Here is a 19662-nt window from a genome sequence, read left to right on the forward strand (position 1 = left end):
GCATATGTTTTTTTTAAACTCTAGACATCACAACCCTGAGTTCAATGACTATATTGCACCAGTATCAGAGGTATTTTTGGTTTACAGACCAACATGAAAATCAGGAAAAAAGTTCTTGCAACTGCTAAGGAACTGGAGATTGAAACCAATGCAAAAGCTGCGCAGAAAAGGAGAAAGGGAAAGCAGCAGTTCAAATCATTGAAATAAGCATATATTGGCAGCAAGGGAAAAACAGCAGGGTAGAGAAAGAAAACAGCTCCACGAAATTCACAGGAGATTGATAATAGCAGGACAAAAAAAGGGAATAATAACGTTCCAAGCAGGCTCAGAAAGAAGTGCGAGGGTCCCATCTTTCTTTAATGGTCATAACTGTGCATCATTTCATTTGAAGTGTAGGGTTGATTCTCTGACCATCTGTCTCCCTGACTTTGAGCAGAGACCGATAGTTGAGCAGTCTCTTCCCACAAAAAGCTGGCACAAGCCTGCTGTTTTCCGCTCTGGCAGCGTGGAAACGAGAGAGTGGTCCTCACAAGAAAATAAATCAATCCATGCTAGCAGAGGATGGTTTCGATCCATCGACCTCTGGGTTATGGGCCCAGCACGCTTCCGCTGCGCCACTCTGCTTCCTGTTCAAAATGCTGTGGTTATGCAGATCAGGAGCCTTCAGAGGAGTGGCATGGGATCGCTGGAGCTATTCTGGCAGGGCTCTCACCTCATTTGCCTAAGAATGTCACAAGGCATGCTGGGTGCAGAAAATCTTCGCCTTCCCCTCTCACAGTCAGTCATAGGGGAAAGTCAAGGCCCTCTCAGTCACTAGCCATGTCACGCCTTTGTCAAGACAGAAGCACCCCCACCCGCTCCTTCTCTGTGATCCTGCGCTACCATGCTCAGGTTTTGGCCTTACCTGGAAGCCAGAGGTGCACCCAGTGAGGGCTTGCCCGGTATGAGCGTTTGGGAGCGTTCGGGACGTGAGTGGACTTAGGACTGGAAGTTCTGTCCATTCGAAGCAACCAATCTTCCTGCTGCAGACAGGGGCTGTTCCCTTGGGTTTCTTTCACCTTGCTCTCGGATAAATTTGGTTGTATGCTGCAGTTGCCTGCGATGACTACAAGGTGGCGCTGCTTTCAGGTAAGAGCACAAATATGCAGAAAATGTTGGGGACTTTTGCCACATTTATCGGTGGTGGGTCTCGCACATTTTTTCCAGGGGAGAGATATTGACCTGAAACACTTTTTACTGCAGAGATGCTGCAGTTCTAAAGGCTGGTCGGGCAGAAGGGCTTAGCCGTTTCATTGCCTGCCCCCCTGCAGCCCATTTATTACCAGCAGTTGTGAGTGGTGACTGCTGTTTGTAAAATATAAAAATTTCAGGACATAGAAAGTCGCAGACGGGGCTTTTAGGATGCCTGCCTATGTCTTTGTTTATTATTTATCTAATAGCTGAGTAATCTGGTCAAGATATTTCTCTTTTTTTTAACATATTGCGTTAGAATAGCTACAGCTTGCTTAATGTATAAATATTAGCACTGCGTTGGCCGGGAATCGAACCCGGGTCAACTGCTTGGAAGGCAGCTATGCTTACCACTATACCACCAACACTCCGTGGCATATGTTTTTTTTAAACTCTAGACATCACAACCCTGAGTTCAATGACTATATTGCACCAGTATCAGAGGTATTTTTGGTTTACAGACCAACATGAAAATCAGGAAAAAAGTTCTTGCAACTGCTAAGGAACTGGAGATTGAAACCAATGCAAAAGCTGCGCAGAAAAGGAGGAAGGGAAAGCAGCAGTTCAAATCATTGAAATAAGCATATATTGGCAGCAAGGGAAAAACAGCAGGGTAGAGAAAGAAAACAGCTCCACGAAATTCACAGGAGATTGATAATAGCAGGACAAAAAAAGGGAATAATAACGTTCCAAGCAGGCTCAGAAAGAAGTGCGAGGGTCCCATCTTTCTTTAATGGTCATAACTGTGCATCATTTCCTTTGAAGTGTAGAGTTGATTCTCTGACCATCTGTCTCCCTGACTTTGAGCAGAGACCGATAGTTGAGCAGTCTCTTCCCACAAAAAGCTGGCACAAGCCTGCTGTTTTCCGCTCTGGCAGCGTGGAAACGAGAGAGTGGTCCTCACAAGAAAAAAATTCAATCCATGCTAGCAGAGGATGGTTTCAATCCATCGACCTCTGGGTTATGGGCCCAGCACGCTTCCGCTGCGCCACTCTGCTTCCTGCTCAAAATGCTGTGGTTATGCAGATCAGGAGCCTTCAGAGGAGTGGCATGGGATCGCTGGAGCTATTCTGGCAGGGCTCTCACCTCATTTGCCTAAGAATGTCACAAGGCATGCTGGGTGCAGAAAATCTTCGCCTTCCCCTCTCACAGTCAGTCATAGGGGAAAGTCAAGGCCCTCTCAGTCACTAGCCATGTCACGCCTTTGTCAAGACAGAAGCACCCCCACCCGCTCCTTCTCTGTGATCCTGCGCTACCATGCTCAGGTTTTGGCCTTACCTGGGAGCCAGAGGTGCACCCGGTGAGGGCTTGCCCGGTATGAGCGTTCGGGACGTGAGTGGACTTAGGACTGGAAGTTCTGTCCATTCGAAGCAGCCAACCTTCCTGCTGCAGACAGGGGCTGTTCCCTTGGGTTTCTTTCACCTTGCTCTCGGATAAATTTGGTTGTATGCTGCAGTTGCCTGCGATGACTACAAGGTGGCGCTGCTTTCAGGTAAGAGCACAAATATGCAGAAAATGTTGGGGACTTTTGCCACATTTATCGGTGGTGGGTCTCGCACATTTTTTCCAGGGGAGAGATATTGACCTGAAACACTTTTTACTGCAGAGATGCTGCAGTTCTAAAGGCTGGTCGGGCAGAAGGGCTTAGCCGTTTCATTGCCTTCCCCCTGCAGCCCATTTATTACCAGCAGTTGTGAGTTCTGACTGCTGTTTGTAAAATATAAAAATTTCAGGACATAGAAAGTCGCAGATGGGGCTTTTGGGATGCCTGCCTATATCTTTGTTTATTATTTATCTAATAGCTGAGTAATCTGGTCAAGATATTTCTCTTTTTTTTAACATATTGCGTTAGAATAGCTACAGCTTGCTTAATGTATAAATATTAGCACTGCGTTGGCCGGGAATCAAACCAGGGTCAACTGCTTGGAAGGCAGCTATGCTCACCACTATACCACCAACGCTCCGTGGCATATGTTTTTTTTAAACTCTAGACATCACAACCCTGAGTTCAATGACTATATTGCACCAGTATCAGAGGTATTTTTGGTTTACAGACCAACATGAAAATCAGGAAAAAAGTTCTTGCAACTGCTAAGGAACTGGAGATTGAAACCAATGCAAAAGCTGCGCAGAAAAGGAGAAAGGGAAAGCAGCAGTTCAAATCATTGAAATAAGCATATATTGGCAGCAAGGGAAAAACAGCAGGGTAGAGAAAGAAAACAGCTCCACGAAATTCACAGGAGATTGATAATAGCAGGACAAAAAAAGGGAATAATAACGTTCCAAGCAGGCTCAGAAAGAAGTGCGAGGGTCCCATCTTTCTTTAATGGTCATAACTGTGCATCATTTCATTTGAAGTGTAGGGTTGATTCTCTGACCATCTGTCTCCCTGACTTTGAGCAGAGACCGATAGTTGAGCAGTCTCTTCCCACAAAAAGCTGGCACAAGCCTGCTGTTTTCCGCTCTGGCAGCGTGGAAACGAGAGAGTGGTCCTCACAAGAAAATAAATCAATCCATGCTAGCAGAGGATGGTTTCGATCCATCGACCTCTGGGTTATGGGCCCAGCACGCTTCCGCTGCGCCACTCTGCTTCCTGTTCAAAATGCTGTGGTTATGCAGATCAGGAGCCTTCAGAGGAGTGGCATGGGATCGCTGGAGCTATTCTGGCAGGGCTCTCACCTCATTTGCCTAAGAATGTCACAAGGCATGCTGGGTGCAGAAAATCTTCGCCTTCCCCTCTCACAGTCAGTCATAGGGGAAAGTCAAGGCCCTCTCAGTCACTAGCCATGTCACGCCTTTGTCAAGACAGAAGCACCACCACCCGCTCCTTCTCTGTGATCCTGCGCTACCATGCTCAGGTTTTGGCCTTACCTGGAAGCCAGAGGTGCACCCAGTGAGGGCTTGCCCGGTATGAGCGTTTGGGAGCGTTCGGGACGTGAGTGGACTTAGGACTGGAAGTTCTGTCCATTCGAAGCAACCAATCTTCCTGCTGCAGACAGGGGCTGTTCCCTTGGGTTTCTTTCACCTTGCTCTCGGATAAATTTGGTTGTATGCTGCAGTTGCCTGCGATGACTACAAGGTGGCGCTGCTTTCAGGTAAGAGCACAAATATGCAGAAAATGTTGGGGACTTTTGCCACATTTATCGGTGGTGGGTCTCGCACATTTTTTCCAGGGGAGAGATATTGACCTGAAACACTTTTTACTGCAGAGATGCTGCAGTTCTAAAGGCTGGTCGGGCAGAAGGGCTTAGCCGTTTCATTGCCTGCCCCCCTGCAGCCCATTTATTACCAGCAGTTGTGAGTGGTGACTGCTGTTTGTAAAATATAAAAATTTCAGGACATAGAAAGTCGCAGACGGGGCTTTTAGGATGCCTGCCTATGTCTTTGTTTATTATTTATCTAATAGCTGAGTAATCTGGTCAAGATATTTCTCTTTTTTTTAACATATTGCGTTAGAATAGCTACAGCTTGCTTAATGTATAAATATTAGCACTGCGTTGGCCGGGAATCGAACCCGGGTCAACTGCTTGGAAGGCAGCTATGCTTACCACTATACCACCAACACTCCGTGGCATATGTTTTTTTTAAACTCTAGACATCACAACCCTGAGTTCAATGACTATATTGCACCAGTATCAGAGGTATTTTTGGTTTACAGACCAACATGAAAATCAGGAAAAAAGTTCTTGCAACTGCTAAGGAACTGGAGATTGAAACCAATGCAAAAGCTGCGCAGAAAAGGAGGAAGGGAAAGCAGCAGTTCAAATCATTGAAATAAGCATATATTGGCAGCAAGGGAAAAACAGCAGGGTAGAGAAAGAAAACAGCTCCACGAAATTCACAGGAGATTGATAATAGCAGGACAAAAAAAGGGAATAATAACGTTCCAAGCAGGCTCAGAAAGAAGTGCGAGGGTCCCATCTTTCTTTAATGGTCATAACTGTGCATCATTTCCTTTGAAGTGTAGAGTTGATTCTCTGACCATCTGTCTCCCTGACTTTGAGCAGAGACCGATAGTTGAGCAGTCTCTTCCCACAAAAAGCTGGCACAAGCCTGCTGTTTTCCGCTCTGGCAGCGTGGAAACGAGAGAGTGGTCCTCACAAGAAAAAAATTCAATCCATGCTAGCAGAGGATGGTTTCAATCCATCGACCTCTGGGTTATGGGCCCAGCACGCTTCCGCTGCGCCACTCTGCTTCCTGCTCAAAATGCTGTGGTTATGCAGATCAGGAGCCTTCAGAGGAGTGGCATGGGATCGCTGGAGCTATTCTGGCAGGGCTCTCACCTCATTTGCCTAAGAATGTCACAAGGCATGCTGGGTGCAGAAAATCTTCGCCTTCCCCTCTCACAGTCAGTCATAGGGGAAAGTCAAGGCCCTCTCAGTCACTAGCCATGTCACGCCTTTGTCAAGACAGAAGCACCCCCACCCGCTCCTTCTCTGTGATCCTGCGCTACCATGCTCAGGTTTTGGCCTTACCTGGGAGCCAGAGGTGCACCCGGTGAGGGCTTGCCCGGTATGAGCGTTTGAGAGCGTTCGGGACGTGAGTGGACTTAGGACTGGAAGTTCTGTCCATTCGAAGCAGCCAACCTTCCTGCTGCAGACAGGGGCTGTTCCCTTGGGTTTCTTTCACCTTGCTCTCGGATAAATTTGGTTGTATGCTGCAGTTGCCTGCGATGACTACAAGGTGGCGCTGCTTTCAGGTAAGAGCACAAATATGCAGAAAATGTTGGGGACTTTTGCCACATTTATTGGTGGTGGGTCTCGCACATTTTTTCCAGGGGAGAGATATTGACCTGAAACACTTTTTACTGCAGAGATGCTGCAGTTCTAAAGGCTGGTCGGGCAGAAGGGCTTAGCCGTTTCATTGCCTGCCCCCCTGCAGCCCATTTATTACCAGCAGTTGTGAGTGGTGACTGCTGTTTGTAAAATATAAAAATTTCAGGACATAGAAAGTCGCAGACGGGGCTTTTGGGATGCCTGCCTATGTCTTTGTTTATTATTTATCTAATAGCTGAGTAATCTGGTCAAGATATTTCTCTTTTTTTTAACATATTGCGTTAAAATAGCTACAGCTTGCTTAATGTATAAATATTAGCACTGCGTTGGCCGGGAATCGAACCCGGGTCAACTGCTTGGAAGGCAGCTATGCTCACCACTATACCACCAACGCTCCGTGGCATATGTTTTTTTTAAACTCTAGACATCACAACCCTGAGTTCAATGACTATATTGCACCAGTATCAGAGGTATTTTTGGTTTACAGACCAACATGAAAATCAGGAAAAAAGTTCTTGCAACTGCTAAGGAACTGGAGATTGAAACCAATGCAAAAGCTGCGCAGAAAAGGAGAAAGGGAAAGCAGCAGTTCAAATCATTGAAATAAGCATATATTGGCAGCAAGGGAAAACAGCAGGGTAGAGAAAGAAAACAGCTCCACGAAATTCACAGGAGATTGATAATAGCAGGACAAAAAAAGGGAATAATAACGTTCCAAGCAGGCTCAGAAAGAAGTGCGAGGGTCCCATCTTTCTTTAATGGTCATAACTGTGCATCATTTCCTTTGAAGTGTAGGGTTGATTCTCTGACCATCTGTCTCCCTGACTTTGAGCAGAGACCGATAGTTGAGCAGTCTCTTCCCACAAAAAGCTGGCACAAGCCTGCTGTTTTCCGCTCTGGCAGCGTGGAAACGAGAGAGTGGTCCTCATAAGAAAATAAATCAATCCATGCTAGCAGAGGATGGTTTCAATCCATCGACCTCTGGGTTATGGGCCCAGCACGCTTCCGCTGCGCCACTCTGCTTCCTGTTCAAAATGCTGTGGTTATGCAGATCAGGAGCCTTCAGAGGAGTGGCATGGGATCGCTGGAGCTATTCTGGCAGGGCTATCACCTCATTTGCCTAAGAATGTCACAAGGCATGCTGGGTGCAGAAAATCTTCGCCTTCCCCTCTCACAGTCAGTCATAGGGGAAAGTCAAGGCCCTCTCAGTCACTAGCCATGTCACGCCTTTGTCAAGACAGAAGCACCCCCACCCGCTCCTTCTCTGTGATCCTGCGCTACCATGCTCAGGTTTTGGCCTTACCTGGGAGCCAGAGGTGCACCCAGTGAGGGCTTGCCCGGTATGAGCGTTTGGGAGCGTTCGGGACGTGAGTGGACTTAGGACTGGAAGTTCTGTCCATTCGAAGCAGCCAATCTTCCTGCTGCAGACAGGGGCTGTTCCCTTGGGTTTCTTTCACCTTGCTCTCGGATAAATTTGGTTGTATGCTGCAGTTGCCTGCGATGACTACAAGGTGGCGCTGCTTTCAGGTAAGAGCACAAATATGCAGAAAATGTTGGGGACTTTTGCCACATTTATCGGTGGTGGGTCTCGCACATTTTTTCCAGGGGAGAGATATTGACCTGAAACACTTTTTACTGCAGAGATGCTGCAGTTCTAAAGGCTGGTCGGGCAGAAGGGCTTAGCCGTTTCATTGCCTGCCCCCCTGCAGCCCATTTATTACCAGCAGTTGTGAGTGGTGACTGCTGTTTGTAAAATATAAAAATTTCAGGACATAGAAAGTCGCAGACGGGGCTTTTAGGATGCCTGCCTATGTCTTTGTTTATTATTTATCTAATAGCTGAGTAATCTGGTCAAGATATTTCTCTTTTTTTTAACATATTGCGTTAGAATAGCTACAGCTTGCTTAATGTATAAATATTAGCACTGCGTTGGCCGGGAATCGAACCCGGGTCAACTGCTTTGAAGGCAGCTATACTTACCACTATACCACCAACACTCCGTGGCATATGTTTTTTTTAAACTCTAGGCATCACAACCCTGAGTTCAATGACTATATTGCACCAGTATCAGAGGTATTTTTGGTTTACAGACCAACATGAAAATCAGGAAAAAAGTTCTTGCAACTGCTAAGGAACTGGAGATTGAAACCAATGCAAAAGCTGCGCAGAAAAGGAGAAAGGGAAAGCAGCAGTTCAAATCATTGAAATAAGCATATATTGGCAGCAAGGGAAAAACAGCAGGGTAGAGAAAGAAAACAGCTCCACGAAATTCACAGGAGATTGATAATAGCAGGACAAAAAAAGGGAATAATAACGTTCCAAGCAGGCTCAGAAAGAAGTGCGAGGGTCCCATCTTTCTTTAATGGTCATAACTGTGCATCATTTCCTTTGAAGTGTAGAGTTGATTCTCTGACCATCTGTCTCCCTGACTTTGAGCAGAGACCGATAGTTGAGCAGTCTCTTCCCACAAAAAGCTGGCACAAGCCTGCTGTTTTCCGCTCTGGCAGCGTGGAAACGAGAGAGTGGTCCTCACAAGAAAAAAATTCAATCCATGCTAGCAGAGGATGGTTTCAATCCATCGACCTCTGGGTTATGGGCCCAGCACGCTTCTGCTGCACCACTCTGCTTCCTGCTCAAAATGCTGTGGTTATGCAGATCAGGAGCCTTCAGAGGAGTGGCATGGGATCGCTGGAGCTATTCTGGCAGGGCTCTCACCTCATTTGCCTAAGAATGTCACAAGGCATGCTGGGTGCAGAAAATCTTCGCCTTCCCCTCTCACAGTCAGTCATAGGGGAAAGTCAAGGCCCTCTCAGTCACTAGCCATGTCACGCCTTTGTCAAGACAGAAGCACCCCCACCCGCTCCTTCTCTGTGATCCTGCGCTACCATGCTCAGGTTTTGGCCTTACCTGGGAGCCAGAGGTGCACCCGGTGAGGGCTTGCCCGGTATGAGCGTTTGAGAGCGTTCGGGACGTGAGTGGACTTAGGACTGGAAGTTCTGTCCATTCGAAGCAGCCAACCTTCCTGCTGCAGACAGGGGCTGTTCCCTTGGGTTTCTTTCACCTTGCTCTCGGATAAATTTGGTTGTATGCTGCAGTTGCCTGCGATGACTACAAGGTGGCGCTGCTTTCAGGTAAGAGCACAAATATGCAGAAAATGTTGGGGACTCTTGCCACATTTATTGGTGGTGGGTCTCGCACATTTTTTCCAAGGGAGAGATATTGTCCTGAAACTCTTTTTACTGCAGAGATGCTGCAGTTCTAAAGGCTGGTCGGGCAGAAGGGCTTAGCCGTTTCATTGCCTGCCCCCCTGCAGCCCATTTATTACCAGCAGTTGTGAGTGGTGACTGCTGTTTGTAAAATATAAAAATTTCAGGACATAGAAAGTCGCAGACGGGGCTTTTGGGATGCCTGCCTATGTCTTTGTTTATTATTTATCTAATAGCTGAGTAATCTGGTCAAGATATTTCTCTTTTTTTTAACATATTGCGTTAAAATAGCTACAGCTTGCTTAATGTATAAATATTAGCACTGCGTTGGCCGGGAATCGAACCCGGGTCAACTGCTTGGAAGGCAGCTATGCTCACCACTATACCACCAACGCTCCGTGGCATATGTTTTTTTTAAACTCTAGACATCACAACCCTGAGTTCAATGACTATATTGCACCAGTATCAGAGGTATTTTTGGTTTACAGACCAACATGAAAATCAGGAAAAAAGTTCTTGCAACTGCTAAGGAACTGGAGATTGAAACCAATGCAAAAGCTGCGCAGAAAAGGAGAAAGGGAAAGCAGCAGTTCAAATCATTGAAATAAGCATATATTGGCAGCAAGGGAAAAACAGCAGGGTAGAGAAAGAAAACAGCTCCACGAAATTCACAGGAGATTGATAATAGCAGGACAAAAAAAGGGAATAATAACGTTCCAAGCAGGCTCAGAAAGAAGTGCGAGGGTCCCATCTTTCTTTAATGGTCATAACTGTGCATCATTTCCTTTGAAGTGTAGGGTTGATTCTCTGACCATCTGTCTCCCTGACTTTGAGCAGAGACCGATAGTTGAGCAGTCTCTTCCCACAAAAAGCTGGCACAAGCCTGCTGTTTTCCGCTCTGGCAGCGTGGAAACGAGAGAGTGGTCCTCACAAGAAAAAAAATCAATCCATGCTAGCAGAGGATGGTTTCGATCCATCAACCTCTGGGTTATGGGCCCAGGACGCTTCAGCTGTGCCACTCTGCTTCCTGTTCAAAATGCTGTGGTTATGCAGATCAGGAGCCTTCAGAGGAGTGGCATGGGATCGCTGGAGCTATTCTGGCAGGGCTCTCACCTCATTTGCCTAAGAATGTCACAAGGCATGCTGGGTGCAGAAAATCTTCGCCTTCCCCTCTCACAGTCAGTCATAGGGGAAAGTCAAGGCCCTCTCAGTCACTAGCCATGTCACGCCTTTGTCAAGACAGAAGCACCCCCACCCGCTCCTTCTCTGTGATCCTGCGCTACCATGCTCAGGTTTTGGCCTTACCTGGGAGCCAGAGGTGCACCCGGTGAGGGCTTGCCCGGTATGAGCGTTCGGGACGTGAGTGGACTTAGGACTGGAAGTTCTGTCCATTCGAAGCAGCCAACCTTCCTGCTGCAGACAGGGGCTGTTCCCTTGGGTTTCTTTCACCTTGCTCTCGGATAAATTTGGTTGTATGCTGCAGTTGCCTGCGATGACTACAAGGTGGCGCTGCTTTCAGGTAAGAGCACAAATATGCAGAAAATGTTGGGGACTTTTGCCACATTTATCGGTGGTGGGTCTCGCACATTTTTTCCAGGGGAGAGATATTGACCTGAAACACTTTTTACTGCAGAGATGCTGCAGTTCTAAAGGCTGGTCGGGCAGAAGGGCTTAGCCGTTTCATTGCCTTCCCCCTGCAGCCCATTTATTACCAGCAGTTGTGAGTTGTGACTGCTGTTTGTAAAATATAAAAATTTCAGGACATAGAAAGTCGCAGATGGGGCTTTTGGGATGCCTGCCTATATCTTTGTTTATTATTTATCTAATAGCTGAGTAATCTGGTCAAGATATTTCTCTTTTTTTTAACATATTGCGTTAGAATAGCTACAGCTTGCTTAATGTATAAATATTAGCACTGCGTTGGCCGGGAATCAAACCCGGGTCAACTGCTTGGAAGGCAGCTATGCTCACCACTATACCACCAACGCTCCATGGCATATGTTTTTTTTAAACTCTAGACATCACAACCCTGAGTTCAATGACTATATTGCACCAGTATCAGAGGTATTTTTGGTTTACAGACCAACATGAAAATCAGGAAAAAAGTTCTTGCAACTGCTAAGGAACTGGAGATTGAAACCAATGCAAAAGCTGCGCAGAAAAGGAGAAAGGGAAAGCAGCAGTTCAAATCATTGAAATAAGCATATATTGGCAGCAAGGGAAAAACAGCAGGGTAGAGAAAGAAAACAGCTCCACGAAATTCACAGGAGATTGATAATAGCAGGACAAAAAAAGGGAATAATAACGTTCCAAGCAGGCTCAGAAAGAAGTGCGAGGGTCCCATCTTTCTTTAATGGTCATAACTGTGCATCATTTCATTTGAAGTGTAGGGTTGATTCTCTGACCATCTGTCTCCCTGACTTTGAGCAGAGACCGATAGTTGAGCAGTCTCTTCCCACAAAAAGCTGGCACAAGCCTGCTGTTTTCCGCTCTGGCAGCGTGGAAACGAGAGAGTGGTCCTCACAAGAAAATAAATCAATCCATGCTAGCAGAGGATGGTTTCGATCCATCGACCTCTGGGTTATGGGCCCAGCACGCTTCCGCTGCGCCACTCTGCTTCCTGTTCAAAATGCTGTGGTTATGCAGATCAGGAGCCTTCAGAGGAGTGGCATGGGATCGCTGGAGCTATTCTGGCAGGGCTCTCACCTCATTTGCCTAAGAATGTCACAAGGCATGCTGGGTGCAGAAAATCTTCGCCTTCCCCTCTCACAGTCAGTCATAGGGGAAAGTCAAGGCCCTCTCAGTCACTAGCCATGTCACGCCTTTGTCAAGACAGAAGCACCCCCACCCGCTCCTTCTCTGTGATCCTGCGCTACCATGCTCAGGTTTTGGCCTTACCTGGGAGCCAGAGGTGCACCCAGTGAGGGCTTGCCCGGTATGAGCGTTTGGGAGCGTTCGGGACGTGAGTGGACTTAGGACTGGAAGTTCTGTCCATTCGAAGCAGCCAACCTTCCTGGTGCAGACAGGGGCTGTTCCCTTGGGTTTCTTTCACCTTGCTCTCGGATAAATTTGGTTGTATGCTGCAGTTGCCTGCGATGACTAAAAGGTGGCGCTGCTTTCAGGTAAGAGCACAAATATGCAGAAAATGTTGGGGACTTTTGCCACATTTATCGGTGGTGGGTCTCGCACATTTTTTCCAGGGGAGAGATATTGACCTGAAACACTTTTTACTGCAGAGATGCTGCAGTTCTAAAGGCTGGTCTGGCAGAAGGGCTTAGACGTTTCATTGCCTGCCCCCCTGCAGCCCATTTATTACCAGCAGTTGTGAGTGGTGACTGCTGTATGTAAAATATAAAAATGTCAGGACATAGAAAGTCGCAGACGGAGCTTTTGGGATGCCTGCCTATGTCTTTGTTTATTATTTATCTAATAGCTGAGTAATCTGGTCAAGATATTTCTCTTTTTTTTAACATATTGCGTTAGAATAGCTACAGCTTGCTTAATGTATAAATATTAGCACTGCGTTGGCCGGGAATCGAACCCGGGTCAACTGCTTGGAAGGCAGCTATGCTCACCACTATACCACCAACACTCCATGGCATATGTTTTTTTTAAACTCTAGACATCACAACCCTGAGTTCAATTACTATATTGCACCAGTATCAGAAGTATTTTAGGTTTACAGACCAACATGAAAATCAGTAAAAAAGTTCTTGCAACTGCTAAGGAACTGGAGATTGAAACCAATGCAAAAGCTGCGCAGAAAAGGAGAAAGGGAAAGCAGCAGTTCAAATCATTGAAATAAGCATATATTGGCAGCAAGGGAAAAACAGCAGGGTAGAGAAAGAAAACAGCTCCACGAAATTCACAGGAGATTGATAATAGCAGGACAAAAAAAGGGAATAATAACGTTCCAAGCAGGCTCAGAAAGAAGTGCGAGGGTCCCATCTTTCGTTAATGGTCATAACTGTGCATCATTTCCTTTGAAGTGTAGGGTTGATTCTCTGACCATCTGTCTCCCTGACTTTGAGCAGAGACCGATAGTTGAGCAGTCTCTTCCCACAAAAAGCTGGCACAAGCCTGCTGTTTTCCGCTCTGGCAGGGTGGAAACGAGAGAGTGGTCCTCACAAGAAAAAAAATCAATCCATGCTAGCAGAGTATGGTTTCGATCCATCGACCTCTGGGTTATGGGCCCAGCACTCTTCCGCTGCGCCACTCTGCTTCCTGCTCAAAATGCTGTGGTTATGCAGATCAGGAGCCTTCAGAGGAGTGGCATGGGATCGCTGGAGCTATTCTGGCAGGGCTCTCACCTCATTTGCCTAAGAATGTCACAAGGCATGCTGGGTGCAGAAAATCTTCGCCTTCCCCTCTCACAGTCAGTCATAGGGGAAAGTCAAGGCCCTCTCAGTCACTAGCCATGTCACGCCTTTGTCAAGACAGAAGCACCCCCACCCGCTCCTTCTCTGTGATCCTGCGCTACCATGCTCAGGTTTTGGCCTTACCTGGGAGCCAGAGGTGCAGCCGGTGAGGGCTTGCCCGGTATGAGCGTTCGGGACGTGAGTGGACTTAGGACTGGAAGTTCTGTCCATTCGAAGCAGCCAACCTTCCTGGTGCAGACAGGGGCTGTTCTCTTGGGTTTCTTTCACCTTGCTCTCGGATAAATTTGGTTGTATGCTGCAGTTGCCTGCAATGACTACAAGGTGGCGCTGCTTTCAGGTAAGAGCACAAATATGCAGAAAATGTTGGGGACTTTTGCCACATTTATCGGTGGTTGGTCTCGCACATTTTTTCCAGGGGAGAGATATTGACCTGAAACACTTTTTACTGCAGAGATGCTGCAGTTCTAAAGGCTGGTCGGGCAGAAGGGCTTAGCCGTTTCATTGCCTGCCCCCCTGCAGCCCATTTATTACCAGCAGTTGTGAGTGGTGACTGCTGTTTGTAAAATATAAAAATTTCAGGACATAGAAAGTCGCAGACGGGGCTTTTAGGATGCCTGCCTATGTCTTTGTTTATTATTTATCTAATAGCTGAGTAATCTGGTCAAGATATTTCTCTTTTTTTTAACATATTGCGTTAGAATAGCTACAGCTTGCTTAATGTATAAATATTAGCACTGCGTTGGCCAGGAATCGAACCCGGGTCAACTGCTTGGAAGGCAGCTATGCTCACCACTATACCACCAACGCTCCGTGGCATATGTTTTTTTTAAACTCTAGACATCACAACCCTGAGTTCAATGACTATATTGCACCAGTATCAGAGGTATTTTTGGTTTACAGACCAACATGAAAATCAGGAAAAAAGTTCTTGCAACTGCTAAGGAACTGGAGATTGAAACCAATGCAAAAGCTGCGCAGAAAAGGAGAAAGGGAAAGCAGCAGTTCAAATCATTGAAATAAGCATATATTGGCAGCAAGGGAAAAACAGCAGGGTAGAGAAAGAAAACAGCTCCACGAAATTCACAGGAGATTGATAATAGCAGGACAAAAAAAGGGAATAATAACGTTCCAAGCAGGCTCAGAAAGAAGTGCGAGGGACCCATCTTTCTTTAATGGTCATAACTGTGCATCATTTCCTTTGAAGTGTAGGGTTGAATCTCTGACCATCTGTCTCCCTGACTTTGAGCAGAGACCGATAGTTGAGCAGTCTCTTCCCACAAAAAGCTGGCACAAGCCTGCTGTTTTCCGCTCTGGCAGCGTGGAAACGAGAGAGTGGTCCTCACAAGAAAAAAAATCAATCCATGCTAGCAGAGGATGGTTTTGATCCATCGACCTCTGGGTTATGGGCCCAGCACACTTCCGCTGCGCCACTCTGCTTCCTGCTCAAAATCCTGGGGTTATGCAGATCAGGAGCCTTCAGAGGAGTGGCATGGGATCGCTGGAGCTATTCTGGCAGGGCTCTCACCTCATTTGCCTAAGAATGTCACAAGGCATGCTGGGTGCAGAAAATCTTCGCCTTCCCCTCTCACAGTCAGTCATAGGGGAAAGTCAAGGCCCTCTCAGTCACTAGCCATGTCACGCCTTTGTCAAGACAGAAGCACCCCCACCCGCTCCTTCTCTGTGATCCTGCGCTACCATGCTCAGGTTTTGGCCTTACCTGGGAGCCAGAGGTGCACCCGGTGAGGGCTTGCCCGGTATGAGCGTTTGGGAGCGTTCGGGACGTGAGTGGACTTAGGACTGGAAGTTCTGTCCATTCGAAGCAGCCAACCTTCCTGCTGCAGACAGGGGCTGTTCCCTTGGGTTTCTTTCACCTTGCTCTCGGATAACTTTGGTTGTATGCTGCAGTTGCCTGCGATGACTACAAGGTGGCGCTGCTTTCAGGTAAGAGCACAAATATGCAGAAAATGTTGGGGACTTTTGCCACATTTATCGGTGGTGGGTCTCGCACATTTTTTCCAGGGGAGAGATATTGACCTGAAACACTTTTTACTGCAGAGATGCTGCAGTTCTAAAGGCTGGTCGGGCAGAAGGGCTTAGCCGTTTCATTGCCTGCCCCCCTGCAGCCCATTTATTACCAGCAGTTGTGAGTGGTGACTGCTGTTTGTAAAATATAAAAATTTCAGGACATAGAAAGTCGCAGACGGGGCTTTTGGGATGCCTGCCTATGTCTTTGTTTATTATTTATATAATAGCTGAGTAATCTGGTCAAGATATTTCTCTTTTTTTTAACATATTGCGTTAGAATAGCTACAGCTTGCTTAATGTATAAATATTAGCACTACGTTGGCCGGGAATCAAACCCGGGTCAACTGCTTGGAAGGCAGCTATGCTCACCACTATACCACCAACGCTCCATGGCATATGTTTTTTTTAAACTCTAGACATCACAACCCTGAGTTCAATGACTATATTGCACCAGTATCAGAGGTATTTTTGGTTTACAGACCAACATGAAAATCAGGAAAAAAGTTCTTGCAACTGCTAAGGAACTGGAGATTGAAACCAATGCAAAAGCTGCGCAGAAATGGAGAAAGGGAAAGCAGCAATTCAAATCATTGAAATAAGCATATATTGGCAGCAAGGGAAAAACAGCAGGGTAGAGAAAGAAAACAGCTCCACGAAATTCACAGGAGATTGATAATAGCAGGACAAAAAAAGGGAATAATAACGTTCCAAGCAGGCTCAGAAAGAAGTGCGAGGGTCCCATCTTTCTTTAATGGTCATAACTGTGCATCATTTCATTTGAAGTGTAGGGTTGATTCTCTGACCATCTGTCTCCCTGACTTTGAGCAGAGACCGATAGTTGAGCAGTCTCTTCCCACAAAAAGCTGGCACAAGCCTGCTGTTTTCCGCTCTGGCAGCGTGGAAACGAGAGAGTGGTCCTCACAAGAAAATAAATCAATCCATGCTAGCAGAGGATGGTTTCGATCCATCGACCTCTGGGTTATGGGCCCAGCACGCTTCCGCTGCGCCACTCTGCTTCCTGTTCAAAATGCTGTGGTTATGCAGATCAGGAGCCTTCAGAGGAGTGGCATGGGATCGCTGGAGCTATTCTGGCAGGGCTCTCACCTCATTTGCCTAAGAATGTCACAAGGCATGCTGGGTGCAGAAAATCTTCGCCTTCTCCTCTCACAGTCAGTCATAGGGGAAAGTCAAGGCCCTCTCAGTCACTAGCCATGTCACGCCTTTGTCAAGACAGAAGCACCCCCACCCGCTCCTTCTCTGTGATCCTGCGCTACCATGCTCAGGTTTTGGCCTTACCTGGGAGCCAGAGGTGCACCCAGTGAGGGCTTGCCCGGTATGAGCGTTTGGGAGCGTTCGGGACGTGAGTGGACTTAGGACTGGAAGTTCTGTCCATTCGAAGCAGCCAACCTTCCTGGTGCAGACAGGGGCTGTTCCCTTGGGTTTCTTTCACCTTGCTCTCGGATAAATTTGGTTGTATGCTGCAGTTGCCTGCGATGACTAAAAGGTGGCGCTGCTTTCAGGTAAGAGCACAAATATGCAGAAAATGTTGGGGACTTTTGCCACATTTATCGGTGGTGGGTCTCGCACATTTTTTCCAGGGGAGAGATATTGACCTGAAACACTTTTTACTGCAGAGATGCTGCAGTTCTAAAGGCTGGTCTGGCAGAAGGGCTTAGACGTTTCATTGCCTGCCCCCCTGCAGCCCATTTATTACCAGCAGTTGTGAGTGGTGACTGCTGTATGTAAAATATAAAAATTTCAGGACATAGAAAGTCGCAGACGGAGCTTTTGGGATGCCTGCCTATGTCTTTGTTTATTATTTATCTAATAGCTGAGTAATCTGGTCAAGATATTTCTCTTTTTTTTAACATATTGCGTTAGAATAGCTACAGCTTGCTTAATGTATAAATATTAGCACTGCGTTGGCCGGGAATCGAACCCGGGTCAACTGCTTGGAAGGCAGCTATGCTCACCACTATACCACCAACACTCCATGGCATATGTTTTTTTTAAACTCTAGACATCACAACCCTGAGTTCAATTACTATATTGCACCAGTATCAGAAGTATTTTAGGTTTACAGACCAACATGAAAATCAGGAAAAAAGTTCTTGCAACTGCTAAGGAACTGGAGATTGAAACCAATGCAAAAGCTGCGCAGAAAAGGAGAAAGGGAAAGCAGCAGTTCAAATCATTGAAATAAGCATATATTGGCAGCAAGGGAAAAACAGCAGGGTAGAGAAAGAAAACAGCTCCACGAAATTCACAGGAGATTGATAATAGCAGGACAAAAAAAGGGAATAATAACGTTCCAAGCAGGCTCAGAAAGAAGTGCGAGGGTCCCATCTTTCTTTAATGGTCATAACTGTGCATCATTTCATTTGAAGTGTAGGGTTGATTCTCTGACCATCTGTCTCCCTGACTTTGAGCAGAGACCGATAGTTGAGCAGTCTCTTCCCACAAAAAGCTGGCACAAGCCTGCTGTTTTCCGCTCTGGCAGCGTGGAAACGAGAGAGTGGTCCTCACAAGAAAATAAATCAATCCATGCTAGCAGAGGATGGTTTCGATCCATCGACCTCTGGGTTATGGGCCCAGCACGCTTCCGCTGCGCCACTCTGCTTCCTGTTCAAAATGCTGTGGTTATGCAGATCAGGAGCCTTCAGAGGAGTGGCATGGGATCGCTGGAGCTATTCTGGCAGGGCTCTCACCTCATTTGCCTAAGAATGTCACAAGGCATGCTGGGTGCAGAAAATCTTCGCCTTCCCCTCTCACAGTCAGTCATAGGGGAAAGTCAAGGCCCTCTCAGTCACTAGCCATGTCACGCCTTTGTCAAGACAGAAGCACCCCCACCCGCTCCTTCTCTGTGATCCTGCGCTACCATGCTCAGGTTTTGGCCTTACCTGGGAGCCAGAGGTGCACCCAGTGAGGGCTTGCCCGGTATGAGCGTTTGGGAGCGTTCGGGACGTGAGTGGACTTAGGACTGGAAGTTCTGTCCATTCGAAGCAGCCAACCTTCCTGGTGCAGACAGGGGCTGTTCCCTTGGGTTTCTTTCACCTTGCTCTCGGATAAATTTGGTTGTATGCTGCAGTTGCCTGCGATGACTAAAAGGTGGCGCTGCTTTCAGGTAAGAGCACAAATATGCAGAAAATGTTGGGGACTTTTGCCACATTTATCGGTGGTGGGTCTCGCACATTTTTTCCAGGGGAGAGATATTGACCTGAAACACTTTTTACTGCAGAGATGCTGCAGTTCTAAAGGCTGGTCTGGCAGAAGGGCTTAGACGTTTCATTGCCTGCCCCCCTGCAGCCCATTTATTACCAGCAGTTGTGAGTGGTGACTGCTGTATGTAAAATATAAAAATTTCAGGACATAGAAAGTCGCAGACGGAGCTTTTGGGATGCCTGCCTATGTCTTTGTTTATTATTTATCTAATAGCTGAGTAATCTGGTCAAGATATTTCTCTTTTTTTTAACATATTGCGTTAGAATAGCTACAGCTTGCTTAATGTATAAATATTAGCACTGCGTTGGCCGGGAATCGAACCCGGGTCAACTGCTTGGAAGGCAGCTATGCTCACCACTATACCACCAACACTCCATGGCATATGTTTTTTTTAAACTCTAGACATCACAACCCTGAGTTCAATTACTATATTGCACCAGTATCAGAAGTATTTTAGGTTTACAGACCAACATGAAAATCAGTAAAAAAGTTCTTGCAACTGCTAAGGAACTGGAGATTGAAACCAATGCAAAAGCTGCGCAGAAAAGGAGAAAGGGAAAGCAGCAGTTCAAATCATTGAAATAAGCATATATTGGCAGCAAGGGAAAAACAGCAGGGTAGAGAAAGAAAACAGCTCCACAAAATTCACAGGAGATTGATAATAGCAGGACAAAAAAAGGGAATAATAACGTTCCAAGCAGGCTCAGAAAGAAGTGCGAGGGTCCCATCTTTCGTTAATGGTCATAACTGTGCATCATTTCCTTTGAAGTGTAGGGTTGATTCTCTGACCATCTGTCTCCCTGACTTTGAGCAGAGACCGATAGT

The 19662-nt window shown here is 46.7% G+C and overlaps 8 non-coding genes across 8 annotated transcripts; all 8 read right to left on the bottom strand.

Annotated features, from left to right (window-relative positions):
* Nucleotides 1-1526: 1526 nt before the first annotated feature.
* Nucleotides 1527-1598, bottom strand: TRNAG-UCC (transfer RNA glycine (anticodon UCC)). The gene has a single exon. It is a non-coding gene; the product is annotated as a tRNA-Gly (tRNA).
* A 3125-nt stretch (nucleotides 1599-4723) lies between these two features.
* On the bottom strand, nucleotides 4724-4795 carry TRNAG-UCC (transfer RNA glycine (anticodon UCC)). The gene has a single exon. It is a non-coding gene; the product is annotated as a tRNA-Gly (tRNA).
* Nucleotides 4796-6327: 1532 nt separating this feature from the next.
* TRNAG-UCC (transfer RNA glycine (anticodon UCC)) lies at nucleotides 6328-6399 on the bottom strand. The gene has a single exon. It is a non-coding gene; the product is annotated as a tRNA-Gly (tRNA).
* Nucleotides 6400-9534: 3135 nt separating this feature from the next.
* Nucleotides 9535-9606, bottom strand: TRNAG-UCC (transfer RNA glycine (anticodon UCC)). The gene has a single exon. It is a non-coding gene; the product is annotated as a tRNA-Gly (tRNA).
* A 1521-nt stretch (nucleotides 9607-11127) lies between these two features.
* Nucleotides 11128-11199, bottom strand: TRNAG-UCC (transfer RNA glycine (anticodon UCC)). Its single transcript has one exon. It is a non-coding gene; the product is annotated as a tRNA-Gly (tRNA).
* Nucleotides 11200-12731: 1532 nt separating this feature from the next.
* Nucleotides 12732-12803, bottom strand: TRNAG-UCC (transfer RNA glycine (anticodon UCC)). The gene has a single exon. It is a non-coding gene; the product is annotated as a tRNA-Gly (tRNA).
* A 4730-nt stretch (nucleotides 12804-17533) lies between these two features.
* TRNAG-UCC (transfer RNA glycine (anticodon UCC)) lies at nucleotides 17534-17605 on the bottom strand. Its single transcript has one exon. It is a non-coding gene; the product is annotated as a tRNA-Gly (tRNA).
* Nucleotides 17606-19137: 1532 nt separating this feature from the next.
* On the bottom strand, nucleotides 19138-19209 carry TRNAG-UCC (transfer RNA glycine (anticodon UCC)). Its single transcript has one exon. It is a non-coding gene; the product is annotated as a tRNA-Gly (tRNA).
* Nucleotides 19210-19662: the final 453 nt, after the last annotated feature.

This window comes from Pleurodeles waltl, unplaced genomic scaffold (genome assembly GCF_031143425.1).
Source record: "Pleurodeles waltl isolate 20211129_DDA unplaced genomic scaffold, aPleWal1.hap1.20221129 scaffold_69, whole genome shotgun sequence".
NCBI classification, from domain to species: Eukaryota; Metazoa; Chordata; class Amphibia; order Caudata; family Salamandridae; genus Pleurodeles; species Pleurodeles waltl.